The sequence below is a fragment of the Saccopteryx leptura genome, unplaced genomic scaffold, assembly GCF_036850995.1.
Source record: "Saccopteryx leptura isolate mSacLep1 unplaced genomic scaffold, mSacLep1_pri_phased_curated manual_scaffold_23, whole genome shotgun sequence".
Lineage (NCBI taxonomy): Eukaryota > Metazoa > Chordata > Mammalia > Chiroptera > Emballonuridae > Saccopteryx > Saccopteryx leptura.
This window is the reverse complement of record NW_027095705.1, coordinates 650406-669507: the sequence shown is the minus strand read 5'-3', so window position 1 is coordinate 669507 and position 19102 is coordinate 650406. Positions and strand designations below refer to the sequence as shown.

General features: G+C 39.0%; 1 pseudogene; it reads right to left on the bottom strand.

Moving 5' to 3' along the window:
• Window positions 1-3777: 3777 nt before the first annotated feature.
• The window catches only part of LOC136386952 (RNA/RNP complex-1-interacting phosphatase-like), a 36640-nt pseudogene continuing 21315 nt past the window's right edge, over window positions 3778-19102 (bottom strand).

The window sequence follows — 19102 nt, the reverse complement described above, 5'->3', positions numbered from 1 at the left end:
TTATTTATTTATTTATTTATTTATTTATTTAATGAAAGAAAGGGAGGCAGAGAGGCAGACTCCCGCATGTGCCCTGACTTGGATCCACCCAGCAGGTGCTCTGCCCATCTGAGGCAACTGCTCTGCTGCTTGGAAACTGAGCTATTTTTATCACCTGAAGTGAGCCGATAAAGACATTCTTAGTTTTGGGGGGCAATTTGCTCAAACCAGTAAAACCAAAGCTGTGGGAAAGAAAGAGAGAGAGGGAAAAAGGGGATGGGTGGAGAAGCAGATGTTTGCTTCTGTGTGCCCTGACAGGAAATCAAACCTGAGACTTCCACACACTGGGCCAACTCTCTACTGCTGAGCCAACAGGCCAGGGCATAAAAGCTCTCAAATGAAAAAGAATCTAATGTGTTTATCTTATCCACATTAAGAAAAATGTTACAGTCTGACCTGTGGTGACACAGTGGATAAATCATTGACCCTGAAATCTGAGGTCACAGTTTTAAGACCCCAAGGTTGCAGGCTCCATCAGTGTGAGGTACTGGCTTCAGCAGGGGAATTGTCCAAAAGATCAAGTCTGCCACCTTGATCCCAAAGGGCACTGGCATGAAAAGCACAAGGTTTCCGGCTCGAGCAGAGGGTCACTCGCTTGAACCCAGCCAAGGCGAGGCAAAAAATTCACTGCTAAAGTGAAAACAACTATGAATTGGTGCCTCTCACCCTCACTGCCTGAGCTCTTTCCTCCCTAAAAACAAAAGAGAGAGAAAGAGTGAAATGTTACAATGGTGTAAAGAGATTTGGAGGATGAATTAATGATAAGCAAACAAATGAGGCAAGAATGGGGGGTGAGTGGTATAAAAAAGGAAATAATCATGGTATACTATGGCTCAGAGGTGAGTGGTATTTACCTAGTAAATAACTTTCCATTAGCAGGATTTAACCAAAAGGTGGAAATTAATTACTGCAAAACTGAGGTAACAGAAGCGTGTATTGTGCGTAGATGATGAGAAAAGGCTAAATCCTAATCTTCCACAGTAAGAAGTCAATAGATAATATCATATTGAAAAATCAGGAAGTGGCAATATAAGCATACTATTTAAGTAAGGAAGCAAATACTAGAAGACAATGCAAAAATACTTAGTGACTGCCTTTGGGGAGTGATAATCAGGTATGGCAGGGATGGTGGCAGGAGACATTTCTTTTTTTTTAAGCAAGAGAGAGACAAAGACAGAGACAAAGAGAGACAGAGAGAGAGGACAGAGAGGGACAGACATACCAGAAGAGACAGAGATGAGAAGCACTAGCTTGTTTTTGCAGCACTTCAGTGGTTCACCAATTGCTTTCTCATAGGTACCTTGACTGGGGGGACCCCAGCTGAGCCAGTGACCCCTAGCTCAAGCCAGCGAACTTGGGGCTCAAGCCTGTGACCACATGGTTATATTTATGATTCTACACTCAAGCCAGTGACCCTTCAGCTCAAGCTGGTGAGCCCGGGCTCAAGCCAGCAACCTTGGGGTTTTGAAGCTGGGTCTTCAGCTTCCCAGTTTGATGCTCTGTCCACTACACTGCCACCGGGTCAAGTGGGAGAGTATTCTTTTTCATGGTAATCTTGGTAGAACTATTTGAATGTTAAACTACTAAGTCACTTTTAATAAATATACATTCAAAAAGCTGAAATAGAACACTAAAGACCTTTTAAAAATGGAAGTTGCTGGTCCCTTTACTAAAAAACATTCAATGGTATTTTGTGCATAGAAGACAGAAGTATAGTGTTTTGAAGAATAAAGGAGAAACAAGATAGAAAATGGAGCCTAGTGTTTAACAGGCCATGCTGGTAAATGAAATAGAAGAGGAATGGGACAGAGGGAACAATAGGGTAAAGAAAGATTTTCTGAGGGTTGCAGTGTTGATATGATAGCACTTCTACTGTTAATGTCCTCCTTAGAAACTGCTTACTGAAGAACTCATTACAATTAATAGACTAGCTGGATTCCAATACCTGTCCCTGCTTGTTCTTTTTTGCCTCACCAGTTGTCTTCCTCCCATTTCTTTTCAAGTGAGCCAGCCTTTTAGCAACAACACTTGCATCTCTGTTAAATGTGGCAGGCAGAGAAAAACTTTATGAGCCATCACCTAGATCAGGGGTTGGGAACCGTTTTGCCTGAGAGAGCCATAAACGCCACCTACTTTAAAATGTAATTCCATGACAGCCATACAACAATCTGTGTATGTTATGCATTATCCAATAAAAATTTGGTGTTGTCCATAAGGACAACTGTGATTGGCTCCAGCCACCCACAACCATGAACATGAGTGGTAGGAAATGAATGGATTGTAATACATGAGAATGTTTTATATTTTTAATATTATTTTTTTATTAAAGATTTGTCTGCGAGCCACATGCAGTCATCAAAAGAGCCACATCTGGCTGTGAGCCATAGGTTCTTGACTCCTGACCTAGATGAAGAGTAGCAACTTGACTGAGCTAATTAGACACAGCCCACCCAGGGAGTAGCTGAGTTGCAGCATTTCCTTAAGGTCAAGTTCAACATGCTCATATAAAAAAGAGAATGGATAAAACAACTGTTACATGTAGTGTAAGACATTCTGATACAAATTTTCAAAATAACAGGCTTTAGAAGATGAAGCCAAGTTGCTCAAGTGTTCATCAAATATCTACAGACACTTTTGATGTCATGCTGGTGACATTTTATGTAGCTAAGATTTCTGGCTTCCACTGCAACTAAAAATAATTAACGTCACCCAAGAGATCCATGTGTGTTCTAGAAGTAGAGGAGCAGAAGAGATAACTCAGAAAGAGTCAAGTTGAAGGGACTACTCCACTGTGAGAGGTATGTGGAGAATGACCCCAGCAAGTTATTTTCAGCAGAGAATCAAAAACACAAGGAGCCATGCAAGTCTTCCCAGAAAACCCAGACTTTAGATGTCATCTTCTATTCTGTTCCTTAAGCAACCATTTTTTATTATATTCATTCATTTATAGACAGAAAGGACAGTGAGAGGAGAGAAAAAGAGAGAGAAGGGGGGAGGAGTAGCAGTAGGCAGCATCAACACCCACATGTACTCTGACCAGGAAAGTCTGGTGTTTCATACTCATGACCTCAACATTCCAGGTTGATGCTTTGTCCTCTGTGCCACCACAGGTAAGGCTCAATCTTTATAAAAGTTTTCAAGTTTTCTGAGTAGTTTTAGAGAGTTGATAACATTTACCCTGTAAGGTAAACGACCAGGATTCTGGTTTACTAGTTTCTTTCCCAATTACCAATCGATTCCTAAAAGTTTATCCACTCCTGTGTTTGATGGCAGACAATTCAGTGAGAGAAAGTTGATCAAATCCCGGAATAGAATGCCAAAGAAATAAATGTCTAATCACAAAAATACTGCAACTATTGAAAATAATGATTAGATTCCAAAGAGATTGTCTCTTAGGTAGATTTTAATAGAAATCTTGAAGTTAGAGGTAAAAAAACAAAAAGACCCTTAATGATTGGATTAATATATGGCATGGCAAAATGGAACATGACTAAAAGTTTTTGTACACACATAATAATGTGACAAGCCCAGTCAAAAGGAATTCCTAGGAAAGATAGAATTTTAAAAAATTATGTACAAGGAATGTTCTCATTACTTTATCAGTTCCAAAATAACATCTTTTAAAAAAAATTAAGACTGGAACATCAAATCATTTTCTTTACTATTGCAAATATTGTAAATTTATCATAAAAGTATCAATATGTTTTTTCATGATCATTAAACATTAGGGAGAAACAAACAGATTATAATCCTCATATGACCTGATCTTATAAAAAGTCATATCAGCTGTCTTCAGTTCTGCAGTCTGCAGACAGATTTCCAGGGTGGTAAGTGTCACTGGGTCCATTCGTAGTAGGTTGGATACGGCAGTCCACAGTAACTGCCAGGACTCCAGCTTGTGTTCTGGACTGCATGACTGGCATTTGGCTGCACATTCAAAGAGTACCTCCTTTGTGAATAGTCTTCTCCAGAAGGACCCGGAGGAGGGTTATGGCTTCACTGGTAAACGTCCTCATTCTTTGAAAATTTTCTTAAAACAAAAAATAATAAACTATCAATAGTTTTATAAAATATATTAGATTTGTAAAATAAGACATAGATACTCTGGTTCTCCCTGTGTGTCCTTAAGATATATTGCTTAATCTTTGCATTTCTTAGTTCCTTATGAAATGGAACTAATAACACCTTTTCTCTTCATCAGTGTTCTGGAGGTAAATTTAGACAATGCAGTTAAATTACGTACCATAATGTCTCAGCACACAGTAGATTCCCAGGAGCCTTTCCACCTTTCACTACAGAGGGACATGCCTGCACTGTTCATATCAGTAACTTTCTTTCCTGGTCTGGCAGGTTGACGTGCGGCAGAATAAGCTACTTATTTCTGAATAAATAATGCTACTATCACTTTATAAATATATACACATATAAATTAATTATAAAATATAGAAATTAAACCCATGGTATGTGCAACAAATTTGGAAAATTTAAATTTAAATGTGTTCAGAAGCAAGACTGGTAAATCTAATATAATCATACAAAAAAAAAATCTGAAATCTGAGAAAAGAAAGTATACCCACCACTACACCTATACCTCTCAATCTTACCTAATCTATTTTCCCTGCTTACTACAATATATCCTTTTTTAAAATCTTTTCCCCCTAGCATCTTTTTCATTTTTCTTTTTACTGTTAAATCATAACCAATTATTTTGACTTACCGTGAGTTATCACCTTTCATAGCTTTATAAAATGTCATAGTATGGACATAATTTGCATAGCTATTCTTCACTGTTAGAAATGTAAGCTACTTTTCAAGTGCTCATGGTACATTCTCTAGGATAGACCACATGTTAGGACACAAAACGAGTCTCAATAAATTTAAGAAGATTGCCTGACCAGGCGGTGGCACAGTGTATGGATCACCAGACTGGGATGCAGAGGACCCAGGTTTGAGATCCCAAGGTCGCCAGCTTGAGCATGGGCTCATCTGGTTCAAGCAAAAGCCCACCAGCTTGAACCCAAGATTGCTGGCTCCAGTGAGGGGTTACTCAGTCTGCTGAAGGCCCGCAGTCAAGGCACGTTTGAGAAGGCAATCAATGAGCAACTAAGGTGTTGCAACGTGCAGTGAAAAACTAATGATTGATGCTTCTCATCTCTCTCTGTTTCTGTCTGTCTGTCCATGTCTGTCCCTCTCCCTGACTCACTCTCTGTCTCTGTAAAAAATAAATAAATAAATAAAAATTTAAATTTAAGAAGATTGAAATTGTATCAAGCATCCTCTCTGATCACAATGGCATAAAACTAGAAATCAACTACAATAAAAAACTGAAAATTTTTCAAACATTTGGAGACTAAATAGCATGTTATTAAATAACAGATGTGTTAACAACAAGATCAAGGAAGAAATAAAAAATTTCCTTGAAACAAATGAAAATGAACATACAACAACAATGCAAAATCTATGGGAAACAGCAAAAGCAGTCCTGAGAGGGAAGTTCATAGCATTATAGGCATATCTTAAGAAGCAAGAAAAAGCTCAAATAAACAACCCTGCATCTAAAAGAACTAAAAAAAGAACAACAAATAAAGCCCAAAGGAAGTGGAAGGAAGGAAATGATGAAGATCAGACCAGAAATAAATGACACAGAATCTAATAAAAATACAGAGGATCAATGACCCAAGAGCTGGTTCTTTGAAAAGGTAATCAAGAAATGGAAGTGGAGAGGTAACAACGGACACCAAAGATATACAAAGTATTGTAAGAAAATACTATGAAGATCTGTATGCCAAAATATGGGACAATCTAGGTTGGGGGCGGGATTGATGCTTTTCATCTCTCTCCCTTCCTGTCTGTCCCTATCTGTCTGTCTCTGACTCTCACCCTAAAAAAGAAAAAAGATAAGAAAGAAATGTAAGTTACTACATGCTTTCTCACTATAACATCTCAGAGCATATACGACTGTATCCAGAGCACCTAGTCAAGTGTCTGCTCTGTAGTAGGGAGGTTTGAGAAATGTCCTGAATGATTACATAAATATAACTTTACTATATTTTAAAATATATCTTTAGTCTCAATGTGGAATTACAAAGTAGGAGCATTTTTTATGGCTTTAAAATACTGTTTCAAAAAGACCATACCAATTTTCAGTGCCATTGTCAACATAAGCAGCATTTACAAAAAAAAAAAAAAAAGTTTACATCTTCTCAAAATGATGACATCTATGTGAACAGTGAGATAACATATTATTTTACTTCACATGATAGTCAAAAACAATCTCTACAAGGTAGGTATTATTAAAATTTCCATCTGACTGATGAGAAAAGAGAAATTTAGAAATCTTACCCCAGATCACACAGGGAGTGACGGCAGGAATGCTGTGCAAATCCAGGTCCAGCCTACCAACCACTATGCTGACTGCTCTATCAAAACCTTGCTAAATTAATAGGCAAAGAACAGAACCTTGCTATTTTAACTGTACTGAGACTTTTTTCTATTTCCCAAGGGGAAATATTTTTCTGATTTAACTGTTCGAATCCCTTCCAAGTTTCTGAACTGGAATTTTTACTACTTTCCCTATAAGTTATATTTACTCTTTAAATCAAACTTCTTTATGCTGAAAACTATACCACTATTACCATAGCCAAAGAAAGCAAGAATCTCTCTGGTAGTGACATCAAATTGTTGGCTTAACCTGAGTTTAGAAGCAATAACAATTTCTAATTCTCCTTCCCAACTGCTTCTGAAAAGTCATATATTTCCCATCCCACACTTGATTTCCCAGCCAGAAATGCAAAATACGAAGAAACACTATCTTCTGGTTAAAAATGATTAGCAAGAAAATGTCAGTTCCTAACCATTATCACAATGTGTTTGCACTAATTTTTAATGCTATTGACTTCTATTTCACTTCTAGAAACAGGGAAAGCAGAGATAACTTACTGACTGATGCAGACCTTGTGTCTGAGTGTGGAAATGCCAAGATGGTGTTGGGTAACCTTGGCTCTGACACATGCTATTCCTAGGTCCTCGGTGTACAGCCTATTAGCAGTGTGGACTGGTTCCATCAAATACTTTGAGTTTTCAAAACCACTTGATCTGGAAGCCCTGGAATCTCAATCCCTCAAAGAGAATGGTTTTACACACAATATTAACTGGTTTCCAAAGTCAGTAGCCAATCTAGTATATATATATATATATATTGGCCCATAAAAATAACAATTCCATCCTCTCCTCATTCCTATCTGTTTAGGTTTCCCTGAGCAAGTAAACAAGCCACAAAAAGAATAGGCATGTGCAACTTAAATGACATAAAAACGGATCTCCCTAACCAAAAACCTCACACAAAAAATGCAACTTACTTTCTGAAGGGACAATTTCGAAGATCTTCAATGTAGTTCTGTCTTTCTATGCAATGACCCCGGCATCTATTGAATACTGAGGAGTGGAAGAACTGTTAGACATAACTACAAAAAGCACTTCTCTCCCAGAGAAAGCAGATCAGAGCTGAAATCCACTGTTTATCTATTAAGGCTGTTCTAGATCAATTATTTCAGATACATCCCAACATAATGTTTTGCCTAAAGATAATTTCATGTCAGAAGAAATAAATTACAAACTTTTCTTTTCTTCCAGAAATTGAGAATTTCATCTACATTTCTACCTCAACTTCTATAAAAAGGAAAGAACATCTATAACCCTCATACTTACATTCAATTGCAACATCTGGCCTCATGCCTTCTACATCAATCAAATATCTAACAAAACAACATAATTGGAGTCATTTATATACTTAAAAAAGCAACTTTTTCAGAAAATGTCTAATTTCACTTACCAATATAGTATAAAAATCTTAAGAAAATATTAGCACATCTAATCCAATAATTAAAGATAATTAAGAATGATATACCATGATCACAAAAAGGCTTTGTTCCAAGGATGAAACAAACTTTAAAATCTATTAATAAAATTTCTTACATTAATGTAACAATTTAATAAATAAAAGAGAAGAAAATACCAAACAGAATTCGCAGATGATAGAAATGTACTTGATAAAATCCAAGTAATTTTTAAAATAAAAATATGAACATATTTACCAGGAAATGAACAAATAGCAAAAGAGAAATTAAGGAAAATATTAATAGCATCCCTAAAGAATATTATTTAACCAAGTGATGGGTCAGAAGATTACGAGTCACCATTACTTCATTTTTCCTTACATTCATTTTCAACCCACCACAAATCTTAACAATAACATCACTTAAATAGCTCTAGAATGTCCAGATCTTTCTCCCAAAATGAACACCACACCCAGGACCAAACCACCATTAAGTTCAATGTCCACAAAAGCCTCCTAACTTGTCTATGTGCTTTCTCCCTGTGCCTCTGGGGTATATTCTCCACATAGTACAAAATAGATAGGTTGAAAATGCAAATGATCATGTTCTACACTAACCCTCAATGAAAAAACATCAATGATTTTCTATTACTCTTAAGATAAAGTAAAAAACCTCAAGTATAAGCCTGCTTGATCTAGATCCTACCCATATTTCCAGTTCTATTTCAATGCCGTACTTCCACCACGGCCTAGCCTTCCTGGCCAGTCCCCGTTATAGGGTCTTACTTTTCCTTATACCCATAATTCTCTCCCCAATGCCCCTGTCTTCTTAATATCTACTATTTCTTCAGATAGCAAATCAAACCTCCCCACAAAAAGCTTCTCTAATCTTCACAGAGAGGTCAAATCTTCCACATTAATATGCATCTTCATACCATGTCCCCCTCCAACTTGGCACTTGTCAAAGTTTAATTCTATATGCATTTCTGTGATTCGTGAATAGCTATTCTCTCTCTAGACTGTTAGATTCCTAAAGGGCTGGTCAAGTGTATTTGCTCACAAACTCACAAGTCTTTTGGCTAGCACCCTGCACTGTGCTTACAACAACAAATGCTCAATAAATATTTTCTGAATAAACAAACACAAATCAGTGTACTGTAGCAACAACCACAAAAAATAATATGAACATCAGGTTTTTCATTAAGAAATTCCCTCTTGCCTGACCAGGTAGTGGCACAGTGCTGGAAAAATGGCCTGGGATGCTGAAGACCTAAGTTCAAAACCCCAAGGTCGCTGGCTTATGCGTGGGCTCATCCAGCTTGAGTGCAGGATCACCAGCTTGATCAAGGCCAGCTTGAGTATAAAATCACAGACATGAACCCATGGTCACTGGCTTGAGCAATGGGTCACTAGCTCGACTGTAGCCCCCTGGTCAAGGCAGATATGAGAAAGCCATCAATAACAACTAAAGTGCCACAACTATAAGTTGATGCTTCTCATCTCTTTCCCTTCCTGTCTGTCTGTCCTTGACTGTGTCTCTCTCTCTCACAAACAAAAAAACAAAAACAAAACAAAACAAAACAAAAAAAAATTCTGTCTCAGTGAAAAATTAGCTGAGACAATAGCATATATAGTTGAAAATGTTCATAGAATAATGTTCATTAATTTAATGGGGTTTTTTTTGTATTTTTCTGAAGCTAGAAACGGGGAGAGAGAGACTCCCACATGTGCCCGACAGGGATCCACCTGGCACGCCCACCAGGGGGCGACGCTCTGCCCACCAGGGGGCGATGTTCTGCCCCTCTGGGGCGTTGCTCTGTCGTGACCAGAGCCACTCTAGCGCCTGGGGCAGAGGCCAAGGAGCCATCCCCAGGGCCCAGGCCATCTTTGCTCCAATGGAGCCTCGCTACGGGAGGGGAAGAGAGAGACAGAGAGGAAGGAGAGGGGGAGGGGTGGAGAAGCAGATGGGCGCTTCTCCTGTGTGCCCTGGCTGGGAATCGAACCCGGGACTCCTTGCACGCCAGGCCAATGCTCTACCACTGAGCCAACCGGCCAGGGCCTAATTTAATGTTTTATAATATCAAAATCTCCTGATTTTATCTTCATCAGTAAACAAAGGAATAATGCAGCCTTTGAAATCACTAATATATATGCATTTTTAAAGTCTGAAAAAATATGCTCTAAATTACTACTGGTGATAATCTCTGGGTGGTGAACAATATTGCTTTCTACTCCATACATTTCTACAATGATTGCATTTTTGCAACTAATTGATATCAGTAATTAAACAAAACTTAGATGTGATCTGCCTGTAGTGGTTACAACTCACCTGCACATGAGGTAGCCAGTCCTGTTTAAACCATGGGTGCAGTGGACACCAATAAGTCTTTCTATAAAACAGAGAATGTAGAATTAAATAATTGAAGCATATACCCTAGAAATAGTTATAGAATTTTCAGAGTAACATTTACGAGTTACCAAAAAACAACTGCAATGTAAAAATAAATAAGTCTGAAGAGAACAGTGTTTTCTTAGGAACATACTATAAAGAATCATCTAATACAAAATCAAAATTCATTGTCTCTGGGAAATTTTGCATAGTCTTCAATTAGATGCAATAGTGGAACTTATGAAAGACCTGCTCAGGTACTTACATTAAAATAAAACTCTACTTTCCAAAAGCAAAAACAAATAAATAAATAAAATAAATAAAACTCTACTGATAAAAACTCATTTGTCTCATCAGTAACTGATGGTATCTAGAAAAAGGGAATTAAAAAAAACAACAACAAGCTGTAAGAAGAATGAAATGGAAATTCTCTCTCCCTTCCTGTCTGTTCCTGTCTTTCTCAGTAAAAAAAATAAATAAATAAAAAGACAGTTTCTGTAGTATTGCTGAGTTCCCAAGACATCTGTATAACTTCCCTCATTTTCTGCCCATCACCTGCCATGGCTTCATGATCCCTGTGAGGTACGCCCTCCCATAAACAGCCCTGGTGGTAGTTTACAATGAAAAAGCAAGACTTGGAGACATAAGTGCACGCTACGCAGCAGGCAAACTGAAAAAACACAAGAATCACTTCTAAGGCTTCTGACCACTATGCCATAGGATTTATTAGCCCATCATTTTTATTTTTTGTATTTTTCTGAAGTTGGAAACAGGGAGGCAGTAAGATAGACTCCCGCATGTGCCTGACTGGAATCCACCCAGCATGCCCACCAGGGGGCGATGCTCAGCCCATCTGCGGCATTGCTCTGTTGCAACCAGGGCCATTCTAGCGCCTGAGGCAGAGGCCATGGAGCCATCCTCAGTGCCCGGGCCAACTTTGCTCCAATGGAGCCTTAGGAGAGGGGGAGGGGTGGAAAAGCAGATGGGCACTTCTCCTGTGTGCCCTGGCTGGGAATCGAACCCGGGTCTCCCGCACGCCAGTCCGATGCTCTAGCACTGAGCAAACCGGCCAGGGCAGCCCATTATTTTTTTAAATTATGTGAGAAATTACAAACAATAGTGAGCGACTGATTTCTGCAAAATATGTTCCTGTGAGTAGGTGCTGTCTGGTAGAAAGATACTCAGCATCTCCGGTCTGGATTACTACTTCCCACTGTAATCTCTTCTGATTCATGATCCTCCATATGGAAGATGTCATCTTTCTAAGATAGACACCTGGATGGGTTTTTCCCTTGTTAAAAGAATAAAACCCAAATGCAGAGCATAGCATTTAGAGTCTTAATAAACAGATATCAATCTGCCTTTCCAACTAAACTGGAAGTCCACAATGATTTGAACTATGAATTACAAGGACCTACATGAGCCACCTCCTTCCTGGCCCTTGCCATCATCTCTGATCCCATTTTGTATTTCTCTGATCTCACTCACTCTCCCCATTCCAATGACACTGGCCTCCTTGCTATTCCTCAAACATGCCAAGGAGAGTCGAGCCTCAGGGACTTTGCACTCCCTATTCCCTCTGCTTTAGAACACTACCTACCCTGTCTTCCCCAGATATCTAATGGCTTGGTTCCTTCCTTCCATTAAGGTGCTGCTAAATGATATCTTAATAGATAAATTCCTGGTCATCTGCCACATTGTCTCACCTCTTTATTCTGTTCTGTTATTCTCCAGAACTCTTAACACCATCTAACATTCCACACATTCACTCGTTTCTTTGTCTCTCTGCCACTATGATATGAAATATAGAAGGACAAGAAGAACTTTTTTTTGTTCCTATCTCCTAGAACAGTGATGTCACCTTTGAGGGCGTTATATAAACATTTGTTGAAAATGAATACATGAATTACAGAATTCATGGCAAACTGAACAAACACAAGAATCACTTCTTGTGTTTGCCCTTTCACACTCCCCTCGGTGGCACCAGAGACTGACCCTCCATGACACAAGCTCAAGCCCTGTGCTTTGTACCTGTTCCCAATACCTGAGCTGTCCTTTCCTCAATTTGGTCATATCCTGTTCCCTGCAGCGCAGCCCAAACACTGACTCCTCAGTAAGGCCTTCCTCAATCTCTCCTCTAAATTCCCAGTGCACTTAATTTATTCTTTTATTATAATTAACTCACTGACTCATAGTTACTGCTTATTTATGTTCCTAGATAAATGTCCATTTCTAATGAACAATGATTGTTATTCACCTCTAAATACACATACCCTAATAATAGGCCCCAAAAGCTCTCAAGTGTTTATTCAATCAATTTATTATCTTATTCTACCAGTTCAAGGGAGTGGATTGCGTAGGGTTGTCCTCTTCTTCAGTGAGCCTGGCACCTGCAGGAGGGACTTACAGCACAGGTAGCAAGTGCATCATAAGAGGTGTTTACAACCTCCCTTATTGTACCCAAAGTACACAGAGAAAAAATTTTAAGTATAATACATATAATGACAGTGTAACTTCATTAATCCACTCTGTTTTGTTCTGCTATTAGCGATCTGTTTCACTCCAATCCTTTGTCTTTGTTTTCTCTTTTACACACTCTAAAACACTAAGATTCTAAACTTTTCTTCCACACACTCACCTCACCTCTTAAGCAATAAATAAAAAAACCCAAAAACTTATTTTAGTTTCTTATATATTTCCTATCCAAGTATTTAAAAAAAGAGATGAGCCAGTTCCGTTCATGTTTCTCACTGAACTCTCCTTCCAAACAAAATTGTTTATTTGTAGCAATAACAAAATAAACACTTTATTACCACCACCTGCTATATCCGCATCATCAGATACAACAAGCCTAATATAGAAAATATTAAAAATCCACAGTCCCACTAAAAATGCATGCCAAAGTGCAGATAAGAAAGATAACCAACTCACCATTATCTTCATTTTCCTTCAAGAAGCCCTTAACAGCACATATGAATTTAGAAATAGTGTCACCATCAGGCACCTGATGACTGACTGTATAAATGTTTAAGTAAGGAACAGTTTCTGGTAAGTTCTATGAAGCAAAGCCATAAATATGTATATTATTAATTTGCAGAAAAAGAATTAAAAATTAATTAAATTAGCCAGAATATAAACCAAGAGAATATAAGAAATTTCATGTCAGTAATTCTGATAAAAGATCCATTTTTCCCAAAGCTGCTTCAACCAGGAAGTGTCACTTAATTTCTATTAAATTGACAGAATGGATACTAAATATATATATGAAGTTGAACACAAAATTCATGTGAATGAATGCACATGTAACTAAAAACTGTATAAATAATTCTACCTAATATTTTACATTTCAAGATCCATAAGGCAGCTGTGTTATAAGTATAATACAGTCAGAAGAATTAGGGCTTCCATTGTGAGACACAGCAAACTTCAGGCACTGGTGAGAACTACTATACTTTCAGAAAGAGGCAACCAGTTATGTCTCCATGGAAGAACACATCATCACCTAAAAACTGTCCTGCAAAAAGGAAAACAATCAAGACTGATTCTAATCAAGCCTAGAGGATGAACTTCCAATGTCCAATAAAAGGACTGAAAATAGGTTACAACACGTGGGCATGCAATCATCAAAATCATATGAACAAATTAGCTTATTTCTTCAAAAAATAAAACTGACGAAGAGAAATTAGAGATTCATGGAGGGAAAACCTATAGATTAAATAAGACTTCAGAGACATGACAACCAAATGCAAAGTGTGGACCTTATTTGGATCTAATTCAAACTCTTAAAAACAATTTTATTTATTTATTTTTTATTTTTATTTATTTTATTTTTTTTTGTATTTTTCTGAAGCTTGAAACGGGGAGAGACAGTCAGACAGACTCCCGCATGCGCCCGACCGGGATCCACCCGGCACGCCCACCAGGGGCGATGCTCTGCCCACCAGGGGGTGATGCTCTGCCCCTCTGGGGCATCGCTCTGCCACGACCAGAGCCACTCCACTGCCTGGGGCAGAGGCCAAGGAGCCATCCCCAGCGCCTGGGCCATCTTTGCTCCAATGGAGCCTTGGCTGCGGGAGGGGAAGAGAGTGACAGAGAGGAGGGGGGGTGGAGAAGGAACTGGGCGCTTCTCTTATGTGCCCTGGCCGGAAATCGAACCCGGGTCCCCCACACGCCTGGCCAATGCTCTACCGCTGAGCCAACTGGTAGACGAAGAACAGCTGTAAGGCTCAAAATGGTTTCAGGAGAGAAAATGAAGAAAACTCAATGAGGTATCAGGTGGAGAAAAGTAAGCCTCAAGGAATAAAGCAGCGTTCTCTGCACATATGAGTTGTCTCAACACTAATCATTTGAACCCACAGAAGATCTCTCAAACTGAGGCCCATCACAATGCACAGTATGCCCTCTGTGATTCCTGTAGACTAATGGTCTTCAACCCCCGGGCCGTGGACTGGTACCATTCCATGGGCAATTTGGTACCAGTCTGCAGAGAAAGAATAAATAACTTACGTTATTTCAATTTTATTTATATTTAAGTCTGGATGATGTTTTATTTTTTAAAAATGACCAGATTCCCTCTGTTACATCCATCTAAGACTCACTCTTGATGTTTGTCTCGGTCATGTGATACATTTATCCGTCGCACGCAAAAGGCCAGTCAGTGAAAATATTTTCTGACATTAAACCAGTCTGTGGCCAGAAAAGGTTGGGGACTGCTGCCTTAGACTTACCAACCAACATTTTCATTTAAAATTTCAGCTATACCGGTCAGTTTTTTCACTCAAACTTCATACTCAATAACCACATTTTATGCGTCAATATAACACAGCTTTTGGCATTAGAGGGGGCTCTGTTTTGGGGTAATAAGAGGTGTTCTCAACACTGGCAGACCCATGTTTGAAAAAGCAGCCTCTCCCCATTGTATCTGAGGGGCAATGGCCAGACCCCTGTTCTTAAAAGTGTGGGAGGCTTCAGAAAGCACCCTGGGCAAGGCAGCTCCTCCCAGGGACCTCCGGGATCAAGGACTGTGTGTGGCCAGCACGGCGACAGGCAGCTGTCACAGAAGGGGAAGCCCAGGCTCAGGAGATAGTGCTGGAGGCGCCATGCCCAGGGGACAAGGACGTTAACTTTCAGGGTATGTAGGTTCCACCCTTCTTCATGGCAAGGACTGTCTACAGAAGACTTGTCCCTGGCTCCAGCCTTGCAGAATCCATGCTGTTGGCTCATGTGGGCCCCAAGAATCCACCAATCCAATGCCAACAGTGCCCAAGACTCTAGTCTAGCAACCCCCATGCCCAAACCAGAGCCCACCCCATGCTCCTACACACAAACCCACCTAGCATAGCACTGGCTCCTTCTAATGCGCAGGCACCACCGCCCAGACAGGGCTCACTAGGGTGCCCTCCTCAGCTCGGGGCAGGTAGCACAGGTAGATGAGTTCCTTTAAGCAACCTTCAGATATCCCAGACCATAGCACGCAGAATGGAAAGTTAAGTCCCACGCCCCAGTTTTTGTGTGATCCTTCCAGATATTTTCCAAGTGCTTACATTCACATTCATTGTATAGTGCATATAAATATTTATTTGTAAAACTACGGATATTCTCTCTTTTATATAAAACCCCATACTGCACATAGTCTAGTATGTGCCTCAGACCAGCACAGCTTATAATTCTGAGTATTAAGGGAGAATGGTGCAGAATTTAAAAAATTGACTTATTGAGAAAAAAGGATGGGATGGGGAGGCCTCATCAATGCTGATGGCAATATACGAGTGCCCCATAGCCCCAGCTTGCTTTATTAGAGAGCCTACGCAAATAAGGAAGTCTTTGACACAAAGTTACATATCTGAGGCAAAACCAGAAACTCTCCCAAGGCATAAACAGGAATCTTCCTACCACCCATAAGTGAAATCAACCAACATTACAACAAAGAGAGAAATGGCATGTAAATAGCTTCCAGCAACTTAAGCAAGCAAGAAAGTGGGTGCAAATACTCAGCATCAGAGTCAATATGGAGGTGGAGGGGGGGAGAACTTAGCCTTTTGCTAAGCCTTAAATTTACAAAGGCTTTTTGCCACTTATAGTCTACAACATTATGGCTACAAATATTTTATAATATTCCCAATCAATTTAAGTGTATATCCATTCTATTGTTTGATGGTTTTTTAAATAATTTTATTTTTTTAATGGGGCGACATCAATAAATCAGGATACATATATTCAAAGATAACAAGTCCAGGTTATCTTGTCGTTCACTTATGTTGCATACCCATCACCCAAAGTCAGATTGTCCTCTGTCACCTTCTATCTAGTTTTCTTTGTGCCCCTCCCCCTCCCCCTTTCCCTCTCCCTCTCCCCCCTCCCCCCATAACCACCACACTCTTATCAATGTCTCTAGTTTCACTTTTATGTCCCACCTACCTATAGAGTAATGCAGTTCCTGTTTTTTTCTGATTTACTTATTTCACTTTGTATCTTGTTATCAAGATCCCACTACTTTGCTGTAAATGATCCGATGTCATCATTTCTTATGGCTGAGTAGTATTCCATAGTGTATATGTGCCACATCTTCTTTATCCAGTCATCTATTGACGGGCTTTTTGGTTGTTTCCATGTCCTGGCCACTGTGAACAATGCTGCATTGAACATGGGGCTGCATGTTTCTTTACGTATCAATGTTTCTGAGTTTTGGGGGTATATACGCAGGAGAGGGATTGCTGGGTCATAAGGTAGTTCTATTTTCAGTTTTTTGAGGAACCACCATACTTTCTTCCATAATGGTTGTACTACTTTACATTCCCACCAACAGTGGATGAGGGTTCCTTTTTCTCCACAGCCTCTCCAACAATTGCTATTACCTGCCTTGTTAATAATAGCTAATCTAACAGGTGTGAGGTGGTATCTCATTGCAGTTTGATTTGCATTTCTCTAATAACTAAAGAAGATGAGCATCTTTTCATATATCTGTTGGCCATTTGTATTTCTTCCTGAGAGAAGTGTCTGTTCATGTCCTCATCCCATTTTTTTATTGGATTGTTTGTTTGTTGGTGAGTTTTATGAGTTCTTTGTATATTTTGGATACTATGCTCTTATCTGAGCTGTTGTTTGAAAAGATCATTTCTCATTTAGCTGGCTGTCTGTTTATTTTGTTATCAGTTTCTCTTCCTGAGCAAAATCTTCTTAGTCTGATGTAGTCCCGTTCATTAATTTTTGCCTTCACTTCTCTTGCCTTTGGAATCAAATTCATAACATACTCTTTAAAAGCCAGGTCCATGAGATTAGTACCTATGTCTTCTTCTATGTACTTAATTGATTCAGGTCTTATGTTTAGATCTTTGATCCATTTTGAGTTAACTTTAGTACAGAGGGACAAACTGTAGTCCAGTTTCATTCTTTTGCATGTGGCTTTCCAGTTTTCTCAGGACCATTCGTTGAAGAGGCTTTCTTTTCTCCATTGTGTGTTGTTGGCCCCTAAATTATTTGACTATATATATGTGGTTTTATTTCTGGGATTTCTATTCTGTTCCATTGGTCTGAGTGTCTATTTTTCTGCCAATACCATGCTGTTTTGATTGTCTTGGCCCTATAATATAGTTTGAAGTCAGGTATTGTAATGCCCCCAGCTTCATTCTTTTTCTTTAGGATTGCTTTGGCTATTCGGGTTTTTTTATACTTCCATATAAATCTGATGATTTTTTGCTCCATTTCTTTAAAAAATGTCATTGGAATTTTGATGGGAATTGCATTAAATTTGTATATTGCTTTGGGTGATATGGCCATCTTGATTATATTTATTCTTCCTAACCAAGAACAAGGTATATTCTTTTTTTTTTAATAAAATTTATTAATGATAATGGGATGACATTAATAAATCACGGTACACATATTTAAAGAAAACATGTCTAGGTTATTTTGTCATTAAATTATGTTGCATACCCCTCGCCCAAAGTCAGATTGTCCTCCGCCTCCCTCTATCTAGTTCTCTGTGCCCCTCCCCCTCCCCCAAACTCTCTCCCTCCCTCCCTTCCATGTCCTCCCTCCCCCCACCCCTGGTAACCACCACACTCTTGTCCATGTCTCTTAGTCTCGTTTTTATATTCCACCAATATATGGAATCATATAGTTCTTGTTTTTTTTTGATTTACTTATTTCAGTTCGTATAATGTTATCAAGATCCCACCATTTTGCTGTAAATGATCTGATGTCATCATTTCTTATGGCTGAGTAGTATTCCATAGTGTATATGTGCCACATCTTCTTTATCCAGTCTTCTATTGAAGGGCTTTTTGGTTGTTTCCATGTCTTGGCCACTGTGAACATTGCTGCAATGAACATGGGGCTACATGTGTCTTTACGTATCAATGTTTCTGCGGTTTTGGGGTATATACCCAGTAGAGGGATTGCTGGGTCATAAGGTAGTTCTATTTGCAGTTTTTTGAGGAACCACCATACCTTCCTCCATAATGGTTGTACTACTTTACAGTCCCACCAACAGTGGATGAGAGTTCCCTTTTCTCCGCAGCCTCTCCAACATTTGCTATTACCCTTCTTGTTGATAATAGCTAATCTAACAGGGGTGAGGTGGTATCTCATTGTAGTTTTGATTTGCATTTCTCTAATAACTAATGAAGCTGAGCATCTTTTCATATATCTGTTGGCCATTTGTATTTCTTCCTGGGAGAAGTGTCTGTTCATGTCCTCTTCCCATTTTTTTATTGGATTGTTTGTTTGTTTGTTGGTGAGTTTTATGAGTTCTTTGTAAATTTTGGATATTAGGCCCTTATCTGAGCTGTTGTTTGAAAATATCATTTCCCATTTAGTTGGCTGTCTGTTTATTTTGATAT